The 24,022-nt window shown below is 41.0% G+C and overlaps 1 protein-coding gene across 4 annotated transcripts in view; it reads left to right on the top strand.

Moving 5' to 3' along the window:
* Positions 1-5,332: 5,332 nt before the first annotated feature.
* COL6A5 (collagen type VI alpha 5 chain) overlaps positions 5,333-24,022 on the top strand; it is a 114,738-nt gene continuing 96,048 nt past the window's right edge. Inside the window, exon 1 of one of the 4 annotated variants that reach the window (XM_037524514.2) lies at positions 5,333-5,725. The gene's annotated coding sequence lies outside the window, so the exon portion shown is untranslated. Of the gene's footprint in view, positions 5,726-6,830; positions 6,986-18,721; positions 18,871-24,022 lie in introns of those variants that run through there. The other 3 variants (XM_037524534.2, XM_037524522.2, XM_037524519.2) reach the window with 3 other exon arrangements.

Below are 24,022 nucleotides of genomic sequence, written 5' to 3'. Positions count from 1 at the left end.
GCAGGATTTCATCTTTTTTATAGCTGAGTAGTATTTCATTGTGTGTCTTGAACACATCTTTACCCACTCATCTGTTGATGGGCACCTAGGTTGTTTCCACATCTTGATTATTGTAAATAATGCTATGATAAACATGGTGTTCATATAAGGCACTTTTAAAAAATGGAAATATTTGACTTCAGATTTCATTGCTGACAAATCTGAAAATGCATGAAATTGAATTTATTGTAAGCATATGCTGAAATGAAGGGTGTTAATAAGTATACAAATGGAAACATAAGGGAGATAGTAATTGAGGGGTAGACAACACAGAGATCTTGCCAATAGGCTTTGACAATTTTTATATCCAGCTTTATTCATATTTTGAATTTTCATCAGTAGAGCAATTAATCCTGTGGTTGGAATTACCTAGTCTTATGAAGAATGATACTGAGAACCAGAAAAGTGAAATCATTTGCCCATCCTAAATTACTGTGGTAAGACTTGGGTGCTTTATCAGCCTTTCCATAAATCTTTCTTCCTCCACCTGGTGAATTTTTGCATGGAACTTTAGAGACCTGACCTTGGGTTATCTCTATACTTAAGTCTTGTCTCTATAAGTGTAAGGCTAGCTTCTTCTATTAGAATCTTATAGAACTTTGATATTTAATCTGTCAAGTTATATGGTAATGTATTACTGTTGTATTTTTTTTTAATTGCCTCCACCAATCCACCCATGCCTGTACTCCATCTGCCTCTGCCCCCTACCCCTTCCACCCTTTTCCCTATTCCCTCTGGCAACCATTATCTTCTTTCTGCTGAGTGTGTTACTGTTATTTGTCTACGTATTTTACTCCTCTGTTCCTCACTCCGCTATATATGGGCAGGAATATCATGTCTTAATGGTTACCACATATGCCATAAAACACCTTAATTTGCTGTGGCTTTATTCCTTTCAGTAACCATGTTTAAGAATTTGGCTCATCCGTACCTGGTTATTAGGAAGGGTGGATGGAGAACTTGTAAATTTAGGTCAATATAAAATCCTACTTATAACTAGGGCAAAGTGAATAGGTGTCACAGCTTGTAATCAGGGTATTATGCATTCAGATGTGTGAATCATTTCTTTTTAATAGAGGTGTTCAAAGCTGCCTGGTCAAAAGAAGCAACTCTGGATCTTTAAAGTACCCACATTCCTGCCATCAACCACAGGAATTCTGATCCAGTATGCCTTTGCTGGGGCCTCTTCATATGTACTTTTAAAAGCCACAATTGATTTTGTTAAATGATTAGAAAAAAATGTGATCAAGAGCTTGAAATCCCAATAACCTGACAAAATGAAAGCAGGAAAACTGAGGTTTACCTAGAATTCACCAAGGTACAGCAGTTCTGCTAAAATTTACTGTACAGGTAAATTGACCCTGCTATTTCTAACGTTACCTGTTTAATAACCCAACAGGATTGGCTTTGGGGAGAGCATTTTTTTTTTTTGAAAAAATGAATGGAATTTGACCTACCCCCAAAATCCTCTCTGGGGGTATGACATTCTGGGACCTTGCACCCTCACTCAGCAGTGGCTGTTGTGCCTCGCATGTGGTGTGTGCTTACCTCCCGTGGTTCCATCTATTAAGCAAGATCTGAGGCATTCTGACATTTTCTGTGGTTAGCTCTTTATTGAAAATTGTGAAATCAAAATGAAGAAACAAAACTGAGATTGGTTTTTGCCTGTTTGGGAAGGCTCATTGCCATCATCTTTGCTAGGTGGATCAGAGGTCATGCTTGAAGGTTGTAGATTTCTGCCTGCCCTGGGGACCCCTTTTCTGTTACCTTCATATTTGCCTCATTCTGTTACCTCAGATTTACCCTCTCATCCAGGACACATGATTTCTTTTCATATTTCCTTTGACATATATGAGATTTTCTTGATGCCTAGAAAGACAGAAGTTTGCCACTCATTCTACCACAAATTCTTGGGATATCTGTTTTTAATGGTTCTTTGTGGAGGAGGAACCTAATAAAACATGGTTCCCCAGCTTAACTCAGGACTCTTTCTCTCATGTCACTTTCTCATCAAGCCTTTATTGACTCTGCTTTTCCCAGGCACACTTCAACACCCTCTGTGATGCCATAGCATGAAATAACAAGCTTTTTTTCTTTTTTAAAGATTTATTTATTTATTTATATAAGAACCGGGGTACAGGCTAGATGCAAGGAGGGTGAGAGGATTCCCCAGAGACAGAGTGGGGACCACAACAGGCAGATTGACAAAATACACTGCTGAGGGGAGCAGCGGGTGCAACAGGAGAGGTCTGCCATGCCATGTGGGACCTTCACTGGCCGGCTGGGATCAAACCGGCATTGCAGAGGCTGCAGACAGTTTCACAGCGAGGTGCTCAACTGCCTGCACCACCAGGGGAGGCCCGAAATAACAAGCTTTGATAATGGTGTGCTTGTCAAGTGCCGAGCCCCCCGGGAGCCTACCAGAAAAACCTGTAGATCAAGCAAAGACAGTTAATTCGATGTATTGCCATAAAGAGGAATACCGTATTTTTTTTTAAAGATTTTTTTATTTATTTACACAAGCACTGGGTACAATCAGAAGTGTGGGAAGGTGAGAGAATTCACCAGAGCCAGAGTGGGGAATAGAACAGGCAGACTGATGAAATACACTGCTGAGGGGGCGCAGCCAGCGCAGCAGGCGAGATCTGCATGCCATGTGGGACCCTCACTGGCAGCCGGGGATCGAACCGGCTCTGTAGAGGCTGCGGCCAGCGCTCAACTGCTGCACGACCAGGGGAGGCCCAGGAATATCATATTGACAGAGTATTGGTAGTATGTCAAAAGGAAAGTCAGGGCAGGTTGTTGATAAGGTTTAGGTCTTGGATTGGGTGAATTTTACCAGGGTTTGCCAGCCAAAGAACTGGTTGAGTTTGGGCAGAGTTGGTGATGCCAGGAGATGAAGGCACTGAAGTAAGTCTTACTGAACAAGTTGGCTCATAGCGACAAGTAAGCTATTTTGGATAGACACAGTCTTGTCTCTTAGCAGTGGGTATTTCCAGGAGCAAATAGGTAAGTTCCTTTTGCTTGTTCTCAATAGGGCTTGACATAAACAGAGTATGGACTCGAGTATTAGAGTCCATGATTTTTAATACAGGGACAAGAGAGTATGTTGACTAGTTAACACTACATTCTATTAATTTTTTTAACAGAGGTGTTGAGTCACTTGGTGTTTCTGTCCTCCTGCTTCTTTTGCTAATTCTGATAGCAGTGAGGAGACAGTATCATGTTTATTTAAATCATCTCCCATATTTCTGGCTGTGTGGGTTTCACATTTTTGGAAATACCATCAATATTTCGTAGTGGGGATTAAGGTGCACAGAATAAAACACAATTTTCTATCTCATCTAATGTTATCTCCTTTTTTAAAACAGCTGCAGAAAACTCACATTGTGTATGTTGGGTTAGTGTTCTTTCCACAATTTTGAAATTCTGATTTCCTGGTTTCTTTAGTACATATTTTTTCCGGGAGAAGACAGTGAAACCAAAGTTAGATAAATGTAAAATAAATCCAGTTAGGTTATTTCCTGTGGTAGGAAACTGAGAGTTTGGTGATTTGAGACTTCCCTTCACATGTTCACCTGTTCACATGCAGTTCCTCATAGAGGACAGATTTTGAATTATAGTTTCTTTGGGGGAAAATTTGCTTCAGTTTTACAAGTAGAAGAAAGAGTGTACTGAATTCTGTGGAAAAGATTATTGATCCTCTGGGCCACTTTTATATCATATTATAAAATCTAGATTGTAATTGTGTGGCGAGTAAAAAATTTCCCATAGTAACATTTTCCAGAAAACTCAACTTCCTTTTGACTCCCGCTCTACTTGAATATTACCTCATTAATTGTGAAGAAAGAGCCCCAGCCTTCTCCTGAAGTGACTTAGGCCTCCTTCCCTCCCTTGGGCTATTACTCACGGTTGGGGAAGAATGTCTCACTTAGTGCTTCTTTGCACTCTGAGATGTGTGGACACAGCATATACAAAGCTGCCTCAGACACCTGGAAGTATATTTTGCCCCGAGACTCCAGCCTTTAACATCACTTGTTTTCACTTGGTGGCTAGTGGTTATTGTTATAAGGGACCACTGTTGTCCCTTAAAACCTGGATTGGATCTGAGATACATTCCCACAAAGGATGTGTCACCCTACAGGTGAGGGTACATCTCAATTGGGGAAAATATTCTTTCGCATCTGCAGTATTTTTTTTTTTTTCCTGATAAATGTTCTAGAAATATGCTGGTGGTGGTACACAAAGAGCACAGCCTCTTGTGTTGGTGATTCTCATTACACTTCTCATGGGACTCTTGAGGAGAATCATGTTTGGCAGCGAAAAACACAATAGAAAAATGTTGGGGGAGAGGTCAGGTGAGGCAGGTTTGGGGGCTCTGATCCCGGTGGTCCAGGCTGAGACTGCTTCCACGATTGAACAAAATTGCTCAAATCCAGGATTTCAGGATGCTCTGTTGAGAACATATGGTGTCCTGATTGTGCTTAAGTAGATTCCAGAAGTCTGGGACACATTTACCTGGCGCAGATACACTCTCTTCTGAGACAGCTGTTTTCCCCCTTATTAATGAAAAACAAAAAGGAAACCTGTTCTTAGGTCACGCATGTTCGTGTTTTCATTGTTAAAGAGATAATAGTAAAGGGAAAAAGTCCTGACAGCCCTCAGTCAGCTTCCTTCTCTCTATCCTTCCAACCCCATTCCTTCTGAGACTTCCTTGGAGACTTTCTAATCAGCTTCAGAAGCTGTTCCTGAAGAGGGAGACCTGGCGTGCAGAGGTCCTTGCTGAGCAAGGGTGTGCTCTTGTCTCGTGTCTCCTCTGGCCTTTTAATAAATGTTCATCATGTGAGTCATGACGGTGTCTCTTCACCACAGCTTGGAGAAGCTGGTGGCGGAAGCAGCACACCGAGACTGAATTCAATTACAAGAGGTGGGACCATGCTGACACGTAATATCTCAACTCTAAGCCATGTCGATGAAAAACAGACATTTTTTTTAAAAAGTCACTCAGCTGTGAATAGACGGTGCCTCTCAAGATCTCCGTAATGTGGAGTCAGAGCTTCCTTTTCGTTGCCTGCTTCATTTCCCATCCTGCCCCTCCTGGACGCTGCTGGAGAGAACGGCTACCTTTAGCACAGGCTTAGCATGGGTTCTCGCTCTCCCCCTTCCCCCCAGTTTCTCCCAAGACATTTCCCCTCTTTGGGAACCTCTGGTTCTCTGCTGGGTGACTCTGAGGAAAACGCTGAGTAAAGTTAGGAATCAGTCCTCAGTCCAAATAGCAGCCGTGACCTCAGTCAGCTGCAGACAGATAAGGGTTGCCTTGGGTTTCTGAGAAACTGCTTCTCAAGTTCTTTCCGCAGCTGTCGGCCTCCCCCAAACCCAGGGCTGGACGCTGTGGACAAAGCCAGCAGGGCAGCTGGAGCATCTCTGGACACACATGAAAACTCATCAATAGTTAAAAGCTCCAGCCCCTGGGGGAGAGCCAGGCCAGGGTCACTGGTCAGCGTGGCTTAAAAGAAGCACCCAGGGCCAGCCCGTTCGCACTGGCTGGGCACCCACCTCCAGCTGCGTGGCAGGACCTCAGCTTCCTGCATCTCCAGCTGCTCCACAGGTGCTGGCTGCAGCCCTCAGGGCAGGTGGACAGTTCCAGGGCTGTGAATGTCTCCATGTCCCCGGGAAGTTTCGTTTGGTGAGTGTGGGGTGCAGGGGATCCAGACCGGAGCTCTGAGGGCAGATATGTAGATGTGACTTGGACTTTCTCCTTCCAATGATTTTGTATCCACAGGGTGCCCTAAAACCCTAGACTTGAAGGAATTTTGTAAATGCTTGAGTCAGATTTCTTCAAAACTAAACTTAGAATTGGAAAGGATGTGACAGCAGTGCTGTTGGAAGGTGTGGTCCAAGGACCAGCAGCATCTCTGTCCCCTGACCTTGCTAGCACTGTCAGTTAACCCACTTACCTGTGCGCCGGCACTGGGTTGTTTCCCGCTCCTGCCTGTTGTGAATACTGTTGCCGTGAACATGGGGGTGCAGGCATCTCTTCCAGTTAGTGTTTTATATTCTTCAGATAAACACCCAGGAGGGGCATAGCTGGATCATGTGGTATTTGTAGTCTTAATTTTTTTGAAGAACCACCATAATATTTTCTATAATGACTGAGATGTGGTATATACTCGTGATGGAATAACACTCAGCTATCAGAAAATAGTAAAAACATGAAATCCTGTCATGTGCTACAGTACAGATAGAACTAGAGGGTGCTTTATTTAATAAGTCAGGTAGAGAAAGACAAACACCATATAATTTTCACTCATGAGATAAATGAATGATAAGAGTCAACAAACTTTTATATTATAATAACAAAATAGTGGTTGCCGGAGCGCAGGGGTTAAAAGGGGTCAACTTTATAGTGATGGGTGGAAGTTAAAATTCTGGTAGTGAACATAAGGTACTATATTCAGATGTTTATAAGACTAGGCACCTGACATCTATATAATGTTATAAACCAGTGTTACTTCAACTAAAAAAAAAATACAAATTCATGGGTCCCATCCTAGACCTACAGAAACAGAATCTCTGGGAATAGGGCACAGGAAGCTGTGTTCTAACAAGTCCTTCAGGAGATTCTGATATAGCAAAAGTTTAAGAACTTTCACCTTAGAAGTCATTTAGTCTAAGATTTGCTCCCCTCACCCCATGTAGAAACCCCCTACCCCCTGAAAAACTATTGTGGATTCATAGACAATGAGTCATAATGCATTCAATACTGGGGCATATGAAGATGTAAGACTGTTGAAACACTCTGGATTGTAGAAAATGTGATTCTGTTTCGAACTGTGAATTGTGATCTTTATTTTTTCCCAAAGCAGCGTTCATGGCTTTAAAAACATTTCTGAATTTCTACTCAGTGGAAGGCTCTACGCAAGGTTCTTTCAAAGCAAAGGAGAGAGTAAGATATTTTTATCATCTCTAGACTGGTAGTATATTATGTCTTTAACCAGGATCTTTGTCACTGGTGTGGTGTTCATACCTCATGATTATTTTGGTTTTGGTATTTAAGTACTCCTTCTAAAGTTAATTTTTGTTATTTTTTTAACCCAGAATATCTTGTTAGGTATTTTGTTTTTCTTTTTTTTTTAAAAAAAGATTTATTTTTATTTATTTATGCATACAAAAACTGCGTGTAGGCCAGAGTTCCGGGGAGAAAGAGGATTCACCAGAGACAGAGTAGGGAGCAGAACAGGTGGATTGACTGAAATACACTGCTGAGGTGAGCAGCGGGCGAGACAGGAGAGGTCTGCTGCGCCATGTGGGTCAGCTCCCTGGCCATGCTACAGTGGCTGGTGATATCGTCATAGTGCTGAGACTTTAACCCCTTGCACCACCAGGGAGGCCCTGATTAGTTATTTTGAATAAGTATTTTCTTTGTGAGTTCTGAAAAAAAATCCTTAAGCAGAATTCACATTGGCTAGACATTTTTTGAGCTTTGTATTAAAGCTTACATGATGTATTTTACAAGTAGAATAAATAGGGATCTGGAGATTTCTTCTAAATCAAAGTGAGAAAGACAATTTGTTACTTTCTCTAAATAGTCAAGTGCCAGAGCTAGCTACCTCATACAAATTCTGAGAAGAAATCGGTTGCTATGGGAAAGCCGCTTAGAAACAAATAGGGATGCTGTGTAGACCCAAATTATGCTGTACCTGTCCCCAAGGTTCTGGAAATGCCTGCTATGGGGCAGGCCCTTCATCACTGCTGAGAACCTCACTGGTGAAATATTTGATGATGGAGGTTCTATGAATGGTTTAGGTGTGTGTGTGTGTGTGTATTTGCTGGGGGGTTTATTCTTCTTTTCCGTCAGTCATTTAACTTAAATATCAATTCTGCTGACTCATTAAATCCACTACTGACACATGCTGAGATTTTGAAACAGATCTCTTAAATATTTCTCAGTTTCTCCCCCTCTTCATGGGTGAATACAGGATATATGTTTTTGAATGATGCCAGTATTATTCCAGAGTATCTCCTCAGAGTTGCCTACCTATTGTATGGTTACAACATTGAATTTTTTTTTTTAAGATTTATTTATTTATGCATACAAGAACTGGAGTAAAAGCCAGAGGTACAGCCGGGGACAGGGTGAGAGGATTCACCAGAGACAGAGTGGGGAACAGAACAGGCAGACAGACTGAAATACACTGCTGAGGGGAGCAGTAGGCGAGACAAGAGAGGTCTGCTGTGCCATGTGGGTAGCTCCCTGGTCAGCCAGGGGGCTGCAGACAGCTGCACAGTGCTGTGCTTAACCCCTTGCACCACCAGGGAGGCCCGAATCTTTATTAATAGGTTAAAGCAGGAAATTACTTAACATAGTGATTATATATTTGATTATGTAGTCATGCTTTAAGTTAGAACGTCTGAAAGACTTATTCATGGATTGTAAAGACTAACTTCTATTTGAAAACAACTTTGGAATTGTTCGTAAGACTGGGAGCTGTTGCTAGGAATGTTATAAGCTTCTGGAAATAAAGTTTGACACTGTAAATATCCCCATGTTGATGTTAGCTGCACGGAGTTTGTTCATACGTATTCAGAGAGGACCAGCTCAGCATCCTTTTATACTGAACTGCGTGATTTACCACAAATACCTTGTTTCTGTGGGACTTTATATCGTGATTTTCCTACTTCAAGTTCACTTCACCCTCCAAATGGGAAGAATTTTAAACCTGGAACACTTACTCGGAACCTTCTAGCAATGACATGGAGGGCAGGAATTCACTCGAGATGTGTGCTTTTCATGGCATTGCATTTTTCTTTGAGGATGCCCATATCAGTCCGGTAGGATTTCAAGCCAGGTTCTCTCTGAGCAGGTGTTTAGGAGGAGGCTGTGGGCATTAGGCAAAACTGATACTTAAGATGATACAAATAAGATGCATGCCTGTCTTACAGGAAAGGGCTAGCTGGTGGTGTATGTGGCAGTTGCCAGCATTTTTGTCAACCCCCAGTGGTACCTCCCTAGATTCCGCTGACCTGTTTGAATTCTTATCCTTCAAGCCATTCTCAGGGGACAGTAGTTCAAGACTTAGTCTCTGAAAGGTCACTGTAAAATTCCACATTATTTGATGGTGCCAGGTGACACTTTGGGAGTGCTCCCTTAGCTGTTTCTTCTTCACAAATTCTTACCTTGTGCGATAATAAAAGACATGAAAAGCCCAGAATAGTGAGATGGGAGCTTGATCAAGGCAGTGAGTGTAATGGAAACAACATCACTTTTGCAGTCAGAGAGGCTACAGGTTTTTGGACAGCCTTATTTCCACTTAGTTTTTTCAGTAATAGCAGCATAATTATAGTGCAAAAAGACCCATTTTTCTGCTGGGTCATCAGCCTTTTGTGTATTTTTCATTGGCGAACATTTTTTTAATTTTAAAAATAACACCAGGCAGAATAATAAAGTTGTAACACTAAATTTGTACAGTTGATTAGAGCAGAGTTAGCAGCCTGCTGCCAAATAAAGTTTTATTGGAACACAGCCACACGGGGCCAACCCAACCCCAGGCACTGCAGACACTGTGCCATGGGCCTACAGTACTTTTAGGGAGTCATAAAATGCTTTTATTTCTTTAAAAATCAGAAGAAAAAACTTAAACTTTTAGGATCAAAAATACTAATTTTTTTCCTCATGTAAGAAGAAATATTAGTGAAAGACAACTATCAGATGATTTCACTTATTTGTGGAATATAAATAACCAAAACCACATATACAGGCAAAATGTAGCAAAAGCAAATCCTGGACTTAATGAAAAAATGCACCAGTTACCAGAGGCTGTGGGGGGAGGGGTAGAGGAAATGGGGGAGGGAAGTCAATTGGCTATTGCAGGAGTGGTTTTGTGGAGGGTGAGTGGAACATGGGCATGTATGGAGGAATCAAAATGTAACACCCAAGTTATAATAAAAAGTGAAATGAGAAAAATGTAATATCCAGGGCCCCATAAAAGTATTATATTTTCCTAATAGAAAAAAATAAAGTATCTAAAGTTACATTAAAAAATTAAAATTTATGTTATTATAGTGGAAGCACCCATAAGGCAAAAAATCTGCAGGACCCACAGAGGCCCTAATGTAGTCTCAGCCCCGCTCATTTGTTTACATATTTTCTGTGGTTGTTTTTGCAAGGACCCAGCTGGGTATTTTTGCTGGAGACAAAGCTCAGAATGCTTAGTGTCTCAGAAATCTTTTTAGGGAAAGTCGGCTGACTGTCATGATAGTGAATGAGATTATCTGGATTTTACTTAAAGTTACTTCTACCTAGACTATGAGCCTTTTAAGAAAAAAGGTTTATTTTTGAATTCTTTACATTTCATGACCATTTATTAATGGGGAGTGTTAATTATTTCAGTTCAAAATTTTAAAGAAAACATTCAGTTGCCAGTATTCATATTACCTTTACTCCAGGCTTCTTAAAGAGAACGAAGAGAATAAAAAGAGGTTTTAAAGGAAAAATACTTCCAGACAGTATACTGTTCCCCAGGCTTCAGTAGCATCTGCTCAGTGTGTCAGGAATAAAATGCAGGGGCCTCAGGGAAACCCAGCAGGTCCAGTGCTGAGAATGTTGTCCTCCAGCTCCAGTGTTGGTTGTTGGTAATTCTGCTACTGCAGCATTAAGGGAATAATTAATAATCATCTACTTGTTGTGTATAAAATCACAAATTTACCATTGGCTCCTTCAGTCTTATACGATGATGGGGATATTTTAGCCTGGACTTCAGATTTTACTTTGTATTAACATACTATTGTATATATTAAATTAATTTTAAGACTCAGACAGTTGGCATTCAACTAATATAGATGACATATTATGCATAGAAAAACTTCTGGGAGAAAGTATCTGAACTGGTACACGTTTTATCTCTGTAGATGTATTGGTCAGAGAATATGAGCATAGTAAGGACTATGTATCAGCTGGTGCAGGTGTGGTGGAAGAAGGCCTGGTGGAAGCAGGCCATGTGTTAGGAAGGAATAGATTATTGCTGACATTGATTAGAATTGCCAGCTCATTGGGATAAGAAGAAGCAGTTCATCTTTCTTTTATTATTGTTTTTAAAGTCTCTGTGCACCTCTCTGTGGGGCTTACGGATGGGACTCCTTCATCACCCTGTCCCCGGTACACCACTCTTAGGACCATGTCATTTACCGCCCAAACTGGACTGAAAAAATTAGCCCGATTGAGCAACAATTCATATACAATATAATGCATCTATTTTAAGTGTGCAATCAGAGCAGATTTGGCAAGTGAATACTTATATGTAACAATATCAAAATACAGGATTTCCATCCTTGGAAAAAGGTCCCTAAATGTAGAAATGAGGGCACTTCTGGAACGAGGGCACTTCCTGTTTCACAGGGGGCTTGATTGGGACAGAGGAGTGCCCACCTGCCTGGCCACAGGCATGGGCTCCCCACTACATACCTAGCCCCCCAAAGTGATACTTGTTACAATTGGTGAACTATATAGATACATCATTATTTCCCAGAGTCCACAGTTTTACATTAGGGTTTGCTCTTGGTGTTGTACATCCTATGGTTCTGACCAATTTTTGACAAAAATATAAAAACATGTCATCTCTTATAGTATCATGTAGAATGGTTTCATGGCTCTGAAAATCTTCTGTGTTCTACCTGTTCATTCTCTTTTTCACACAGACCCAGCAACCCCTGATCCCTCTGCTGGTTTTATAGCTTCCTTCACCAGCAGGTCATGGGATTGCAGCTGTGCAGCATGCAGCTGAATTCTTTCACTAATTATTAATGTGCATTTACATCTCTTTGTCTTTTTTGTGACTTGAGTGCTCATTTATTTTTAGTGCTGAATAATACACATTGTCTAGATGTGCTAGTTTATCCAGTCACCCACCCGTGGACATCCTGATTACTTCTGAGTTTTGGTAATTGTGCATAAAGCTGCCATAAACTTAACTGTGTGCAGGTTTTTGTGTAGATGTAACCTTTCAACTCATTCGAGTACATACTGAGGAGCTTGATTGCTGGATCAACTGGTATAAATGGGTCTAGTTTTCTAAGAAGCTGCCAGATTGTTTTCCAGACTAGCAGTACTGTTTCAGTCTCTCCAACAATAAGTGAGCATTCCTTGCCAGCACTGTGGTTGTCAGTGTATTGGATTTTTGCCATCCTAATAGTTGTATAGTTCTATCTAGTAGTTTTAATTTGCAATTCCTTAATTATATACAACATGGAGAATGTTTTCATATCTTCATTGCCATCTGTATATCTTCTTGGGTGAGGTGTCCAGATCTTTTGCTCAGTTTTTTTGAGTGAATTGTTCATTTGCTCATTGTTTTAAGAGTTCTTTGTGTATTTTTGGATAACTGCTCTTTATTAGCTATGTCCTTCACAGGTTTTTTTTTCTGAGTCTGTGAGTTGTGTTCTCATCCTCTTGACAGTGCCTTTTGCAGAGCAGAAATTTTTAATTTTAATGAAATATAGCTTATCCATTATTTCATTCATGGATCTTGCCTTTGGTGTTATAGCTAAAAAGTATGGTCAAACTCAAGGTCAGATAGGTTTTTCTCCTATGTTACCTACTAAGAGTTGGTAGTTTTGCATATAGATTTGATACGTTTTGACTTGACTTTAGTGAAGGGTATGAGGTGAATGCCTAGATATATTTTTTTGCATAGGGTACTTGAGTTGTTCCAGCATGCTTTGTTGAAGAGGCTGTCCTTTCTCCATTGCAGAGCAATGTTTTCAGTGATAATACTGATGAGGAAAAAAAATCGCATTGGCATGGGGTCATTGTCTTACAGGGTTTGCATCATCTCCCTGCATCTGTATGGGTTTTGCCAGATACTCCTGTTCCCTCCCACATCCCAAAGATGTGCCTGTGAGGTGAATGGGAAGCTTGAATCGCCTGGTCTGAGTGACTGTATGGGTGTATGTGAATTCACCCTGGTAGGCATCCATCCCCACCTTGTGCCCTTGGCTGCCAGGGTAGGTCCTGGATCCCAGCAACCCTGCGGTGGAATTAAGTGGATTGGGAAATCAGTGAATACAAATGATTGTTTACTGTTAGAAGCATTTTTGAGGTTTTATTTCAGAAGTTTGGTAATGTCTTTGTGATCAAAAACATGCCATAAGAAATCAATTCTTGTTTTTATCAATTAGCCCATGGTAAAATTGGTTTTCTTATACATTGTTTCACTTAACATGACAGTTTCTAAGAACCTGTGATGGTGCTAAGTGAGGACATTATTTACTGCCTTTGCTCCTTTGCCACAGATCAGTTGTCTCTGTTTATGTGGGTCTAGTTCCGGGATCTCTGTTTTGTTCCACTGATAGACTTACTCTTTCAGTACTACATTGCTTTGATTATTGTAGCTTTATAGAAAGTCTTCAAGTCAGGAGAGCCAACCCTTTGGCTTTATTCCTCTCTTACAGCATTGTGCTAGTTACTCTGGGTCTTTTCCTTCCCTATGTGTGTTTTAGAATCAGTTTGTCAGTATTCACAAAATAACTTGCTAGCATTTGGATTGGAATGTCGTTGATTGTAGATAGAGTTGGAAGAACTGACATCTTGATAATATTGAGTCTCCCTACCTGTAACCATTTACTTAGTTCTTCATTTAATTCTTTCATCAATTTTTTTCTTATATGTCATATTTCTTAAATGTATTTTATTTCTTTTTTGTTTGTTTTTTGTTTTTAAGATTTATTTATTTATTTATACAAGGCTGGGTACATTAGAAGTGCAGGAAGGTGAGAGAATTCACCAGAGCCAGAGCAGGGAACAGAATGGGCAGACTGACGAAATACACTGCTGAGGGGAGCAGCGGGCAGCAGGAGAGGTCTGTGCGCCATGTGGGACCCTCACCCAGCGGTCGGGGATCGAACTGGCGCTGCAGAGGCTGTGGGCAGCCTCGCAGCCCAGCGCTCAACCGCTGTGCCACCAGGGGAGGCCCTGTATTTTATTTCTTATATGTATCTTGTTAAATTTGTGCCGAAGTGTTTAAGTTTTGAAGATGCTAACATAAACAGTTCAGTGTTTTAAATTATATTTAAATTTTTATTAAGATAACATTGATTTACAGCACTGGGTATGATTCACAAATAGAGGATCCAGTCAGTGGCTTTAATTTCAAGTTCTTACTGTTTACTGCTGGAATAGATGAAAGTAGTTGACTCATGAATATTAATTTTGTATCCTGAAATCTTTGATCCAGGAGGTTTTTGGTTAATTTTGGGGGATTTTCTACATAGGTAATCATGTCATCTGTGAACAAAGATAGTTAAAATTCTTCCTTCCCAATTTGTGTATCTTTTCATATTACATTAGCTAGGCTTCCAGTGCAATGTTGAAAAGTGGTTAGATCTTAGTGAGAAAGTGCCTAGTTTAGCTGCAGGTGTTCATAGATGTTCTTTATCATGTTGAGGAAGTTTCTCTCTATTCCTAGTTTGTTGAGTTATTTTTATTAATCATGAATAGTTGTTGGATTTTGTCAAGTGCTTTTTCTACCTCTGCTCATATATGATCATGTGAATGACTGTCTGAATCTTTTCTTCTTTAACCTGTTGGTGGGATAGATTATATAACATCAGTACTTTTTCACTATTGAGCCAACCTTGCACACCTATAATAAATCCTACTTCATCATGATGTATAATTCTTTTTATATATTGTTGACCTTTTTTTTTTTGAGGATATTTGTATTTATGTTCATGAAAGGTATTGATTTATAGTTTTCTCATAATGTCTTTATCTGTTTTTAGCATTAAGGTAGTTTTCACCTCTAGAATGATTTAGAAAGTCTTCCCTCTGCTTCTGTCTTCTGGAAGAGATTGTAGAGGTTTGGTGTATTTTTTTTTTCTTTAGGTAGAATTCACCAGTGAACCTACCTGGGCCTGTTGCTCTCTGCTTTGAGAGGTTATTTAAAATGGATTCTGTTTGTTTAATAAATAAATGTTTGTATTCAGACTATTTCTTCTGAGTTTTAGCAGTCTCTTTCAAAACATTGGTCTGTTTCATCAAGTTTATCAAATTTGTTAGCATAGAGCTGTTCACACTATCTCTTTCTTTTTTTTTTAAAGGTTTATTTTATTTATACAAGAGCCTGGGTATAGGCCAGATGCGTGGGAGGGTGAGAGGATTCACCGGAGACAGAGCGGGAAACAGAACAGGCAGACTGACAAAATACACTGCTGAGGGGAGTAGCAGGCGAGTCAGGAGAGGTCTGCTCGCCGTGTGGGTTTCTCCAAGGCTGGCGGGAATCGAACCAGTACTGCAGAGGCTGCAGACACCTTCACAGCGCTGCGCTCAACCTGCCTGCGCCACCAGGGTGGCCCTGTTCACACTAATTCTTGATTAACTCTTTAAGACCTTGGGATCTCTCCTGATACCCTCTTTCTCTTCTTTCTTAGCCTGGCTAGAGGCTTACAGATATTATTGACCTTTTAAAAAAAAACCAAGGTTTTGGTTTTGTTGATTTTTTTTTTCTCTGTTGATTTCCTGTTTTCAGTGATAATGATTTCTACTCCAGTTTTTTCCTTTTTTTTTTGTTATTTCTTTTCTTCTGCTTGCTGTGAATTTAATTTTCTTATCCTTTTTATTTTGCTAAGGTAGATACTTATATTGATACCTAAATGATTGATTTTTAACTCTTGTCTTTTCTAATGTATGCATTCAATGCCATATATTTTACTCTAACAGCTATTTTTGCAAAATATCACAAATTTTCATGAACTTTTTTCATTTTCATTTATTTAAAAATATTCTTCAGTTTCTCCTGATATTTCTTCTTTGACTCATGTGTTATTTAGAAGTATGTTGTTTAATCTACAAGTACTTTGGGGTTTTCCAACTATCATTCTGTTATTGATAGCTAGTTTAATTCCACTGTGGTCTTATTTCTTTTCCTTTAAATTTAATGAAGTGTGTTTATGGCCCAGAGTGTAGTTTATCTTGGTGAGTATTTCAACTGAACTTGAGAAGAACATGCATCTTGCTGTTGTTGACTGAAGATGTCAACAACAGTTAAATCCATTTGACTGATGGTGGTATTGAGTTCAACCCAATACTGATTTCCTGTTTGCTGAATCTACCCCTTTCTCATTAAGAGTTGTTGAACACTCCAACTGTAATAGTGGACTCATCTATTTCTCTTTACTGTTCTATTGATTTGTACCTCATTTATTTAGATACTCTGTCGTTAGGCACATACATATTTTGTTGGAAAACTAACCCCTTTATCATTTTGTAATGCCATTCTTCATTACTGATAATTTTTCTTGCTGAGGTCAACTCTTCTGAAGGTAATATAGCTACTCCAATTTTCTTTTGACTAGTGTTAGCATGGCATATTTTCTCCCACCCATTTTCTTCTAATGTTTTATGTCTTTATGTTTTAAGTGGACTTCAACAACATAGAATTGGTCTCTTTTTTTGATATGGTCTAATCTTTTAATGGATGTAGTTAGAGCATTTACATTAAAGTGATTACTGATGCAATTGGATTAATGTATCTGCCATATTTGTGATTTTTTTAATTTGTTGCTCTTGTTCTTTTTTCCTTCTTTTGTCCTTTTCTGCCTTTTGACAGTTTAATTGAGAATTGTGGCCAGCATCTGAAATGGTCGGTAATTTTGGGAGACAAAATATTTACCTGTGGAACTGGGCATTATTCTCCCAGTAGATAATCTCAGAATTGAGTTGAATTTGCAGACACATTGAAATTGCATGTTGGTGAGGATAAGCCTTGTGTAAATTGTGTCCAGTAACCCAATGGTGAAATCCTTAACTTTGCATCCTAGAAAAAAGTTTATTGGGATCATATACTGCATACTCTTGACTCTGTTTTTACTCTCTAACCTACTATATCCACCTAGTTAAGTTTAGCAAATATTGTCCTGCTTTGCATTGTGTTAGAACCCTAGTGTAGAAGAAAACATTTTTCCTTCTCAAAACTTGCACTACAGGTGTGCCAAACAAACATACACAGAAATAAACAATACAGCTATGCATTTGAGATGTTAAAAACAATAGTGGTAGACTGAGTGTTTGGGATAGTTGGAAACACTGAAGGTGGATGTGTCTGCAGTATTCAGGGAGCAGGCCAGGTAGGCCTTGAACTTTAAGTGTTATTGAAATTAGGGCATAAGAAAAGGACTTTTCAGACTTCCTGGGCAGAGGAAAAAACAGTGAACCATGGTATTTAATTAGGTCCAGAAGGATTGGGAATTATTTGAGAACTCCCCAATGAGTCTGGTTTCACAAAGTTGCAACAGGAAGGAACCCTCATTAGAGAATGCAGACTTGGATCTTCCAGGGGGTCAGATATCCAAGCATCTTCAAAGATTAATAAGTAAATGTTGTCAGGATTCTTTTGCTTGTAAATTATCAAACTAGCTTAAGCACAAGATGGAACTTACTGACTGGACCTTATACCTAAAAAGCCCAAGGATATGTGAGGCTAACTAAGATGCTGATGTCTTCATAAACATGTCTCTCTTGATCTTGGGGTTCCAATTCATGAGGGCAAGATGACCCCAGATCCTACAATCTTGTATCTTACTAGTTTAGCAACCTCAGTGGCAAGAGAATTTCTCCTTCCTAATAGATGTGGCAAAAACTTTACATTGTCTACTGTGCTTTGGCACTGATGATCTAGGTCAGGTGCTCATCCTTGAATCATCACAGTGGCTATAGCGGTGCTGGCTTAGGTCAGGTTCCTTTTCTAGAGCAGAGGTGAAATCAAGATTCCAGCAGCTACAAGGATTGAAACCAGAGAAAGTTCCTCAGAAAGAATAATGAATGTTGAGTAGGCAAATCAAACAGATGTCTCCTACAAGATGCCTTATATATATAATCTTATGTAAACGTTTCAACAACACAGTGCTATAGCCATTATTGACCACAACTTGCAAATAAGTTCATTGCGGTCCGAACTTTCTTCTCTTTGAGATCATACTGTCTGCTTGGATCCTCCAGGGAACTGGCATAGACCCTTCAGAATGACCTCATCCAGTAGCTTTCTATCTTGGCTATGCATAAGAATCACCTGGGGTGATTTTAAAAATCCCAGGTATGACTCAAGCTATACCCTAACCTATTGGGTCAGAAGCTTCAGGCATCACAGTTTTCAGTAGCTGTCCAACATGCAACCACAATTGAAAACCACCAGCCCAGAGGTTATTCTCTTCATAAAGTTGTAATGAGAAGAAAGAACAGAACCATGTTCTCTTTTCTTGGCAGTGTCACCAGTAATGAGGCACACACCCAGACCTCAAGGAGATCAAGCAGCCTCTCCTAGTGGAAATTAGGCATTGAGAATATCGGTGGAGAGGACACTGATTTGGGGACTTCATGATTTTGAGGGGAGCTAAGGTCCAGTATCATCTGTTACCATATGGATTGAACAGGCCTTGTGAGCCTTTAACAAGTGGAAATATTAGAAATGTAAGCAGGATATTCTTCTTGGGAATGTTTATTCAGAAAAAATCTGGTGTGTTAGGGGCTAATGGATTAGATGATTTAAAGGTAATTAATAATATTTGTAAGATAAAACTGTCACTGTCTGGGCCTGTACTGGAGGGACCAGATGTTTGCACCAGCATGGTTTTGTCAGCACCCTGACAAGCAGGGTGACTTCCTCATCTCCCAACTTGGAGGAGGGGCCATCCTTTCATGCCTTCAGGAGAGCCCGTGCTCCTCGAACTGTGTTCTGGCTCACAAATGAGGGCTCGTTGTAGCTGAACTCCAGCAATCTCGCTTTATAGATTAAGGAGCCAAGTCTCAGAAGGAAATCAGAGCCACGCCTCAGGATTTGGATTGTGAGTACTGATTCCTCAGTATTCATTCTTTCTCCTGCCCCTCATAAATATTGTTATGCGTGTTAGAGTATATTGAATGTTTTTATATGTTTTAGTGTATGTGTTATTCTATAAGCTTCATTCTGACTTATCTCTTTATATTTTATTTATTTATTTTTAAAGATTTATTTATTTATTTATACAAGCACTGGGTACAGTCAGAAGCGCGGGAGGGTGAGAGAATTCACCAGAGCCAGAGTGGAGAACAGAACAGGCAGACTGACAAAATACACTGCTGAGGGGAGCAGCAGGCGAGACAGGAGAGGTCTGCCACGCCATGTGGGACCCTCGCCCGCGGCCGGGGATTGAACTGGCGCTGCAGAGGCTGCGGGCAGCTTTGCAGCCCAGTGTTCAACCGCTGCGCCACCAGGGGAGGCCCTCTTTATATTTTATTCTGAAACACCTCGTTTGTTTACTCTTGCAACAAATACACCATACACTTGGCAAGTGCCAGAAACTGAAGTATGTGCTGCAGATAGTGATTGTGCCCCAGAGTCTGATACTTTAGTCAAAACCAACAAGCTTCTGACCCTTACAACACATTCCGCTATTGCATTTGGTGCTCTCTGTATTTTATCTTTCACATGACTTGCTTCGCTCTCCAAAAAGACTGTGTGCACTCGAGGGAATATTTTATGGTTTTCACATTTGGTGCCCAAGGCCTATAACAGTTCCATTAATTATCTATAAATGGCAGTGCTGAATGGCTGAGCAAGTGACAGCTGGTAGATTTGTTAATTAAGCTGCCACCCGTGTTTCTGATATGCCTGTCTGTCTTGGTTTTATTAGGCGGCGGCGGCATATGCACTCCTGCCTTCAGTCTTAATGTGCGCTGATGGAGGTGTACTTAGAATGGGACACCACACAATCCCCCAGTAAGGAAAACTTTGAAACTGCTTCCTGGTGCTGACGTGCAGTGTCACCTAGCTGTGGGCTTCTCTCCATCTTGGATCCTTGATCTCTCTTCCAGCTCTTTGTACCTCTTGATGTTGGGGCTTTCTAATCAAGGTCCACCTGATACAAAGAATCAATTCTTCCATAGCATCCCCAGGGCTACTCATTGCTCTCCCACCTTTCTATCAGCCAAGAACCAATATCAACTCATGATTGCTGAAAGAATAGTCTCACTTCTAAAACACTCCTCAGAGTATTTAAAGTCCTCCACCTTCTTGTCATCTCAGCCTTTCTAGCGTTGTCAGCGACCCCTCCTCAGCCCCCATCCAAGGTGAGAGCCAGAGCAGGAATCTTGCAGGCTTGAGGCACACCTACTTGTTGCTACTGGGGCCTTGACTGCCATGCCCCCATAGATACCAGACCATTTCCCCTGTCATCTTTGCCTTTTGATATTCCAGGCATCCTTCAAGTCTAATCCGAATGCCACCTCTTCTGCAAGCCTGTCCTTCATTCTGCTATTTCCACAATACTTTGTTTGCCCCCTCATTGGAGATGACCCCTAATTTTGTCTTCCTTTATAAGTATTTGTCTTCAATCTGTGGATAGTCTGTATCCATAATGGACTATTACTCAGCCATAAAAAAGATAAAAGCTTGCCATTTACAAAACATGGATGGGCCTTGAGGGGGTTATGCTTTACTTATTTGTGGCATGCAAAGAAAAAAAGTAAATGCACAAAAAAACCCCTAAAAACAGACTCAGACTCTGACAACAAAATGGTGGTTACCAGAGAGAAAGGAGGGGAGAGGAGAGGGATAGAGGGCTCACAGGTTGGTGGTGGCTGGTGACTGGCTATTTGGTGGTGATCGTGCTGAGATACATATTTAGTTGTTGAGGTGAGAGGTTTGTGGGCTTCTCTCCTGGATAGTATTGTAAACTAATGTACCTCAACTTAAAAAAATAGGCATAAAGAGCCCAATCCTATCTTCAGTAAGCTTATAGGTGTTTGTGGTGTGCGCACACTCAAGCAGACATGTGCGTGTGTACTTTTCTGGGGGGGCACTAAGAAAACCATTTCAGTAACCAGAGAACAAGGCAAAATGTGGTAAATGCCAAAGAAGAGGATGGTCTTGGTAATCTGGGCAGCTAGCGGGGACGCTGGGTCTGTTGATAAATTTGGGAGTGTGGAGGAGACAGCACACCCTCCTGAGGAGTGATGCTGTAGAACAAACAAGAGAAGCATGAAAAACAAGGGAAGCAGGGCCATGTAGCACCCACAGGGTGGACGTCCAAGAGAAGAAAACTAAAACTGGGTAATTATCTGACTTCACTGTCCCTCTTGAGAGGAAAGCCCCATGTGCTTGTGTTGCCAAGCGGCTGGGTTCTCGTGTTCTAGTGAGTGAGGAATAATCACCGGCACACTGGACTGAAGATTAGCAAGCTCAGATTTATTGCAAGAAAGACTCCTACAGCAGAAGGGGGTTGAAGGGAGGAGCCTGTTATTGAGGAGGGTAGCTTCCCTTTTTATAGGTGCTCTTGGGGATGCTCCACCACTCTTAAAAGCTCCTGGGGGCTTTTTTCTGCTTTGGGGTACTTTTCCTCTGCCCTACTTTGCCTCATTGCCCCCCTTTGTCACCCAGAGGTGTGAAGTGACCAGAAACTGCTGTTCTTTCCCCACACCTCTCCTGTGGCTGCCAGCTCGTGCCTGCTGGCCTTGTGACTATCAGCTTTTGCAGCTCTTACTCACTAGCCCCCCACTCCTCTACTTTCCTGAGGCTCACAGAAATGAATCAGTGCACCAGGGAGGCTACAGTCTCAAATTCAATCCTCACATCTACCTTGAATTAACATGTGACCTTGGACATGCACACAACCTCACCAGACCTCATGTTCTCAGCTGTGCACATGCAGCTGGAGGCCTTTAACAGCTGGAGTTTGCAGTTCTTAAATCTGTCCATCTCCCTCTGCCAGAGCCCCAGAGGCTGCTTTGGGCCCAGATGTGGGGGGCCCATTCAGGATGTCCGGAATTAGGGTGACTACCCAGGGACACTGGAGGGTAGACGCTGGGGACAAGGAAAATGAGGTGGAAGGCAGAATGGAGATGATCTGACTTTTATTTCTTTCCATCTTTCAGTAACTCTTGCTCATTTGGTTTCAAAAGGAGAGGAGAGTAAAATCGTGCTTGGTGTTTTTAAATGCTCTTTGTACAGTATTTGATTTAGGATTTACCAGTGTAAACTTCCAATAAACTGTTTACATAATTATTTCCAATCCAGCTGATCAAGACTTATACCAGTGCTTTCGATGTGTTATAACTTACAGAATAATCATTTTCCTTTAGTGTCTGAATTTGCCTGAAGGTTTCAGGCTTTCCCATCCATGCTTCTCTGTATTTCACAGAATGAAGCTTTTTTGTTTGCTTTCTTCACCAAGTAACTTTTAGGGCTCAGGCCTTATCTTGTAAAACATATTGTCTCATAGAAATCACAGTTTACCATTCAGGAAGGGTGAAGTTTGTTACATTCACAGATGTTAATGACCAAAAGAATGTAAAAAGGAGGAGAGTGATTATTCATGATTCCAGTACTACTCTCCCATGTTGTCTTCTGGCAGGGGTTGGGAATTTTGTTCCCCCTTCTACATGGCTGGCTTCCATCGGCAGAGCATCCCCACAGGAAGAAGTGAGACCTGCTTGCTGCTGCTTAGTGTGTAGTGTCTTCCCCCCTGAAGTGGACTTGGGGTACCCACTCCACAGAGCCCACGCTATCTCTGTGTTCCCAGTCAGCCTCCAAGAGTTTATGCATCGGAAATTACAAGAATGATCTAGTTGGTTCACATGGCAACTATTGAAGTTTCTTTGTGCCCTAAGCCTGGTTTGGGTATATATCCTCTGAGATAGTTGATGAACTTCCCCCACCGTGTCCCTTGTTTTGCTGCTCTCTGCTTTAGGACATTCCAACATGGCATCAAGAAATCAGTGACTGTTAGAGTTAGGAGGAGCCTCAAAGATTTGATTCAGCTGTCCCCTAAAGCTGGGACTGCCACTCTCACATCTTGGGACCTTTACTCCCTAATAATTCCTTCACTTTTCCTTTGTCAGTTTTGGACAAGTTGGAAAATTAGAAGGGGCTGCTGACTTCCTCTACCAAATCCAAACTCCAGATGTTACAGGAGAGAGGGAAATTGAGCAACCAAAGAGCCACAGATAATTACTAATTTATAAAGGGTAGCTACCCAAGAATTATCACAGGGCCTCAAGTGAAATGCCAGGATGAGAGGTGGCTTGGGAGGGGGGTCTGGGGGTGGACATCTAGATTACAGTATTGGAATATTTCTGTGCTGAGAAGTTGCCCTTTTCTGTTTCCATCTTGCTTGGGAGAACACAAGCTTTTACCCTTTTCTCAGGAATTTATTACTAGCCAAGGCAATGAAAAGTGAGCCCACACATCACAAATTCTACTTCTCTTAAGAGTACATGCAAATGAAAAATAGATCAGAACAACTTATACAAAAGGAAGCAAGAAGATAATGGAAAAAACCAATGAGAAGCTGCAGTGAAAGATGCCTTCAAGATGGCTGAATAAGAGATGCCAGGCTTGCATAACCCCCTCAAGGATGATAATTTGGGATTCATCTCTGTGCAGAAGTGGCTTTGTGGGAGCTTTGGGACTGTGAATCCCTGTTGCAGTTCAACACTGAGGAGAGCCATTTTGAGAAGGTAGTCTTGCACCCAGGTAGTTGACTTGCTGACTGTGGTCTCAACTACAGAAAAGTGGACAGCTTTGTGTTCTTGAAAGCTCAGATATAGCCTCTTTGTCTTGGGTTGTGTAGGCGCTGGGGAGGTTTGGTTTTTTTTTTTAATTATAAATTTTATTTTTATATTCCCCATACAATTGCGACCCCCTTATTTTGACTCTAATTCCTCCCCTCCCCGCACCCTACTCCCCATAGACTGTCTGGTTCATAGTTGTTTGTTGATTTTGATTTTTACCTTCTTATAGTTATTCTTTTTCCTGGTCCCTTATTTAAGTTTTCTAGATACCTGCTATGAGTGAGACCATCTGGTATTTTTCTTTTTCTTTCTGGCTTATTTCGCTGAGCATGATCCCTTCCAGCACCATCCATGTTGCTGCAAATTGCATGTGTTTATCTTTTTTGAATGCTGAGTAATATTCCATGGTGTATATGTACCACATCTTCTTGATCCAGTCATCTATTT

This window comes from Talpa occidentalis, unplaced genomic scaffold (genome assembly GCF_014898055.3).
Source record: "Talpa occidentalis isolate TD23 unplaced genomic scaffold, MPIMG_talOcc4v2.1 talOcc4.10, whole genome shotgun sequence".
Classification (NCBI taxonomy): Eukaryota; Metazoa; Chordata; class Mammalia; order Eulipotyphla; family Talpidae; genus Talpa; species Talpa occidentalis.
This window is presented reverse-complemented; position numbering and strand designations above follow the sequence as displayed.